The sequence below is a fragment of the Herpailurus yagouaroundi genome, unplaced genomic scaffold (assembly GCF_014898765.1).
Source record: "Herpailurus yagouaroundi ecotype Mexico unplaced genomic scaffold, PumYag 28, whole genome shotgun sequence".
Classification (NCBI taxonomy): domain Eukaryota; kingdom Metazoa; phylum Chordata; class Mammalia; order Carnivora; family Felidae; genus Herpailurus; species Herpailurus yagouaroundi.
Genome location: NW_024412376.1, coordinates 81,868,337 through 81,874,651, shown reverse-complemented (window position 1 = coordinate 81,874,651; position 6,315 = coordinate 81,868,337).

Sequence of the window (6,315 nt, the reverse complement as noted above, 5' to 3'; positions counted from 1 at the left end):
GGCACATGTGAAATAATTTAAGAATGAAAAAGATTGGTGAAAATAAATTACACTAAAATCAGGAACTTTGTTTTTTCAAAAGATGCTACTGAGAAAATGAAAAGACAAACCATACTATGAGAAAGGATATTTGGTATATATATGTGTGTTCAAGAACTCATATCCAGAATAAAGAAGCCCTAAAAATCAGTCAGAAAATGACTGACAACCCAACAGAAATATGGGCAAGTGACTTGAACAAGCACTTCAAACCAGAGGATCTCTAAATGGCAAATAACATAAAATGGTGCTCAGTCTCAATCATCACCAGTAACATGCAAATTAAAGCTAAAATGAAATGCCACTACACACCCATCAGAATGGCTAACATTAAAAACAGTGATGATACCAAGTGTTGCTCAGGGTGTGGAGACTGTGAAACTTTCATATACTTTTGGTGGGGATATAAATAACATAAACTTTGGAAAACTGTCATTCTGTATACAGTGTGAACATACCTCGAGACCAAGGAATTTTAATCCTAAATATTCTCTCAAAAGAAGTCTTCCCATTCACACCAAGAGACACATAAGAGAATGTTTATGGCATCATTATTGGTTAATAGCCCCAGGGTAGAAAAACCCAAATATCAACAACAGGATGGATAAATATATTTGGTGCAGTCATACAATGGAATATAGCAATGAATGTGAACTTTTCCAAACAATACAGAACAATCTCATATACATATGAAATGCACACTTAATACCATTTATGTAAGGTTGAAAGTGAGGCAAAATTGGTCTATGGTTAGAAACTGGAAGAATGATGACTTTGGGGAGAAAGGCAGGATAGTTACTGAGAGGTTGTATACTATGTAAACAGTAATACTCTATTTTCTGAGTGGTGGATACAGTGATATTTTTACTTTATGGTAGATACTTCATTTATTTCCATAGTATTCTATATTTTTATTTTTTAAAAGGGTGGGCCTAAAAAGACTGGAACTATTTGTTTATGCCTCCATGCCCCTCTCCACTAATTCAAGTACTTCTTCCTTCAAGGTCCAGTTCAGATTCCATATCTTACATGAAGTCCAACCACTCCAGATAGAGGCAATTTATCTTTCTATATGGTTTTTATTACATCCCCAGGGAGGCAGTATAACAATAGAAATATGGGCAAAGGGGTTTGGGCTTCAATCTGTAAGGCAAATAAAAGTAGGATAGTGACATGGTCATATTTGTATCTGCATACCATAAATGTGTTTAACCAACTTTACTTATACATATTTCTTTGAATATGTGGGCAAATATAAAACTTTATATATACCTGTAAGTATGTAATCTGCTACACTGTTATAATATTTGTTCCCAATGAATAATTCTTTGGTTTATGCCTTTTTGCAATATGCCTTTGGAGGAATAGAAAATTTGGGGGGGTGGGGAGGAAGTCTCTTTCTCTTGTTACCTAGCTCACCAATTAATCTAGTCTCTCAATGTCCTTTCTTCTTCCTTCAGTATTAGAATGCCCAAGTTTTAGCTTTGTACATTGCCACATAGTTAAGGACTGTATTTCCTAGCCTCCCTTGAAAGTATGGCCATATGACTATATTTTGGCCCGTGACTTATAAGTGGAAGTGACAGCTGCAACTCCTATGGCATTCCCTTAAGAAAAGGTAGCTAGAACAAAGGTATTTGTCATTTAAAATATTTTAACACAGATTGCGAGAATGCTTTGTAAATAGGTTGAAAAGTTCACATGTATACCAGCAATGTAAAACAATACCCTTTTACTTGGATCCTCACTAGCAAGAGGGAATTTAAAATTTTGCCCACTATGAAAAGATGTTTCATCATACTCATAACAGGAGAAAAACATAATAAACTAATACTAATATTAAACATTTTCACTTTTCAATCTCAAATCCAAAAGTCTGATAACATATTCTAATGACAGTGCTACACATTCTCAACTGTTCTTTATACAACACTTATGGAGGAAAATTTGGCAATATCATCAAAATTACACACACACACACACACACACACACATATGCACAACTTGATCTAACAATCTTATTTCTGTAAATTTATACTACAGATATCTTGAACATGTGAGACAAAACTATGAACAGGATTTTTCATTACTACATTATTTTTAAGAGCAAAAGACTGAAAACAATGCAAATATCCATCACAGAAGTTTGCAAAATAAATTCTGGCATTCTTTTTTTTTTTTTTTTTTTTTTGAGAGAGAGAGAGACAAAGACAGCGTGAGTGGGGGAGAGTAGGAGAGGGGCAAAAGAGAGAGGGAGAGGGAGGGGAAGAGAGGGGGAGAGAGAGAGAGAGAGAGAGGGGGAGAGACAGAGAGACACACACAGAGAGAGAATCCTAAGCAGGCTCCATGCGCAGCATGGAGCTCAACCTGGGGCTCCATCCCATGTCCCTGGGATCATGACCTGAACTGAAATCAAGGGTTGGATGCTCAACTGACTCAACCACCCAGCTGCCCCAATTCTGGCATTCTTGTAGTACAAATACTATGTGGCTGTTAAAGAATGAGTAATCTTTTTTTTTTTTTTTAATTTTTTTTTTCAACGTTTATTTATTTTTGGGACAGAGAGAGACAGAGCATGAACAGGGGAGGAGCAGAGAGAGAGGGAGACACAGAATCGGAAACAGGCTCCAGGCTCTGAGCCATCAGCCCAGAGCCCGATGCGGGGCTCGAACTCACGGACCGCGAGATGGTGACCTGGCTGAAGTCGGACGCTTAACCGACTGCGCCACCCAGGCGCCCCAAGAATGAGTAATCTTATTATGCAGCTGATTAAATACCTCTAAGATGTATTGCAACCAAAAAAGTGAGATGTGGAACATAGTGTACATTATGATAAATTGTTTTTTAAAAAGGAGAATATAAATTTGTGTAAGAAAGCTCTGGGAATTACTTCAAATCTATTAGAATGGCTGTTATCAAAAAGACAAGAAGTAACAAATGTTGGTGAGGATGTGGAGAAAAGAGAATTTTTGTGCACTGTTCGTGGAATTATGTATTGGAATAGCCACTATGGCAAACAGCGTGGAAGTTCCTCAAAAACTTAAAACTAGAACTACCATATGACTTGGCAATTCCACATCTGGGTATTTATTCAAAGACAATGAGAATGCTCCAAAGGATATATGCACACCCATGTTCATTGCAGCACTATTTACAATAGCCAAGATATGGAAACAACCTAAATATACATTGAAAGATGAATGGATAAAGAAAATGTAGTAGATATGGAGTAAGTCATGGAAATAAAAGCCACAGCATAAAGAATATAATCAATGATATTCTAAGTGTTGTATGGTGACAGTAGCTACACTTGTGATGAGCATACATAATGTACAAATTGGTCAAATTAGTATGTTGTACATATGAACTAATATAACATTGTGTGTCAACTACACTCAAAAAAAAAAAAAAGAAAAATTCATGATCGAAGTTTAGAGGGAAAAAAAAGAAAAACATGTCATACGTATTTAGAATGGAATATCATTCAACCATAAAAAATAACGAAATCTTGCCATTTGCAACAACATAGACCACGTGGGCATAATGCTAAGTGAAATAAGTCAGATTGAGAAAGACAAATACCACATGATCTCACTTGTATGTGGAATATAAAAACAACCAACCAACAAGCCAAGCTCAGAGATAGAGAACAGACTGGTGGTTGCCAGGGGTGGGGTGGGCAAAATGGGTGAAGGGGGTCAAGAGGTACAAACTTCCAGTAATAAATAAGTCATGAGGATGGAATGTACAGAAGGTAACTATAATTAATAATACTGTTTTGCATATTTGAAAGTTGCTGAGAGTAAATCTTAAAAAGTCCTCACCATAAGAAAAAAAATTCTGTAAGTGTATGGTAACTAGACTTATTGTGATGATCATTTCACAATATTTACAAATATCAAATCATCATGCTGTACACCTGTACATATAAAGTTTCATGTCAATTATACATACCTCAATTGAAAAAAAAGAATACCATGACAAGAAAGACTGCAAAAGAAAGGGAAAAGAAAAAGAAAAAATAAGCTCTAGGAAGATACATGAGAAAATTGTAAAAGTAGTTGTGAGATGGATGGATAGATGGCTGTGGCATGAGAAATGGTGGAGGGGATATACATGTGGGAAATTTCAAAACATAAGTCTATTTATACACACGTGCACATACACACACCATTTGAATGAATTACTTACTCAAAAAGAAAAGAAGTTTCCATATGGTGAATTCCTTAGTTTCCTTTATGTGATTTTTGTCAAGTCCATTTACCCATCTGATTCTTCTACTGTAAATCAGGGGTAAGATACATGTCATAGTACTTTGTGAGCACTTATATGTGTGCATAGTTCAGTGCTGGTTACATAATCAGCATTTAATGTTAGTTGAATTAAAACAATAGTTTGACAGTCTGTTAGGCCTAACTGGCATTTCATTATTATTTTACTTTGCATGCTCCTGATTTCTCCTGATTCTGAGAATCTTTTCACATTTGGAGTTACTCTTTGTTGAGTTCATATTCTTTGCTACCCACTTTTCTGTTAAACTACATGTTCCCTTAATGGTGAATTTCTAAGAGGGTTTTGTGTATTACAGATGTTAAACCTCCTCATGAATATTTTTCAAAATTTATTGCACATCTATTAACCTTAATTGTAACTTTTCTATGCAGGCTACTTTTTAATAATGACAAGTGTCTATCTTTTTTGAGAAGAATGTGTATTCTGCTCTTTTGGGGTGAAGTATTCTATAAAAGTCAATTAGATCCAATTGACTGATGGTAATACACAGTTCAACTGTATCCTCACTGATTTTCTGCCTGCTAGATCTATCAATTACCATAAGAGGGGTGTTGAAATCTCCAACCATAATAGTGATTTGTCTATTTCTCTTTGTAGTTGTCTACTTTTGCCTTAGCTATTTTAATGCTTTGTTGTGAGATATGCACATTAAAGTTTATATCTTTTTGAAGAATGGACACCTTTATCATTACGTAATGCTCCTCTCTATCCCCGATAATTTTCCTTTTTCTAAAGTCTGTTTTCCCTGAACATAGCAACTATAGCTTTCTTTTGATTAGTATGAGATTGGTGGGTCTTTCTCCATTCTTTTGCTTTTAACCCGTATCTTTATATGTAAAATAGATTTCTTACATGATTCCTGAGAAAATGGGCCACTACTAATGGCTGTGGGCTTCCTTCCTCCAAACAAACCCTAGGTAACTACAGAAATAAAGGAGCAAGGGCTTGAGGAATAAGATAAAAAAACTGAGAAAACCCTGGTAAGGGTCAGGAGTAAGTTTTTAAGTATTGTTCCTGGCACTTCCCTTCACTGCTTTGGGACAATCAGTCCAGACAACTGACTGCTACAGATATCATTAGCAACCGCTTCCCAGTATAGAATAATACAAAGGGTCTGTTGAAGCGAGTTGCTGATGAAAAAGTGTGTGGGCTGAACAGATACTCTAGAAAATTGAGACATTCACTCTCCAACTCCTTCCCCAAACCTCTAGGGTTTTGATGGATTACAAGAGCCTTCTGCTAGATTATGAGTTTCAAGTTAAATCCTCACCAGAGGAGTTTTCAGAGGAAACAATAGCAACAGAGATAGAACACTATAGCTCCTCTGTGGTGTCTGGAGCTCTCTGCTCTCTAATCCTTAAACTTGTGGGAAGGGATAAAAATTAGGGTCTGCCCTTTTGCTCTTCCTCAATATCCATTATCAGAACAGAAGCTTGTGAACCAAGTATCTAGACTCCTAGGAATATGATCACTATGTAACACAACAAGTTACACAACATATACCAACTGAAGCAGAATTATAGGAATAAATGTAGACATTTAAAAATTTTTAAAGAATTAAACAATTAGTCATTCAACAAAAAGTTTACTGAGCACCTACTAGTGTCAGGCACTGAGGATCCATCATGAACAAGATAGACAAAAATCTTTATTCTTGTACATTTTATTTTCTAGTGGTGGGAAATGGCATTAGGGACAGAGACAAAAGCATACAAACAACTTATTATCTAACTAAGGAATAAGCCATTTTAGAAGGTAATATTTGCTATAAAAATAAGGCTGATTGGGATTGTGAAAAGGGTCACGATTTTAAAATGAAACTAAGCCTAAAATAGGAGTGAAGAGGATGTTGAGTGGGAGGTCAGTAATGTTTGAAGAAACAAGAAATCATAAAAAAAAAGCCATATGAGAATATTAGGTATGGAAATGAGTTTAAAGAACATCATAAATAAATTAAAATTAAATTAAATTAAAAAAAAGGAA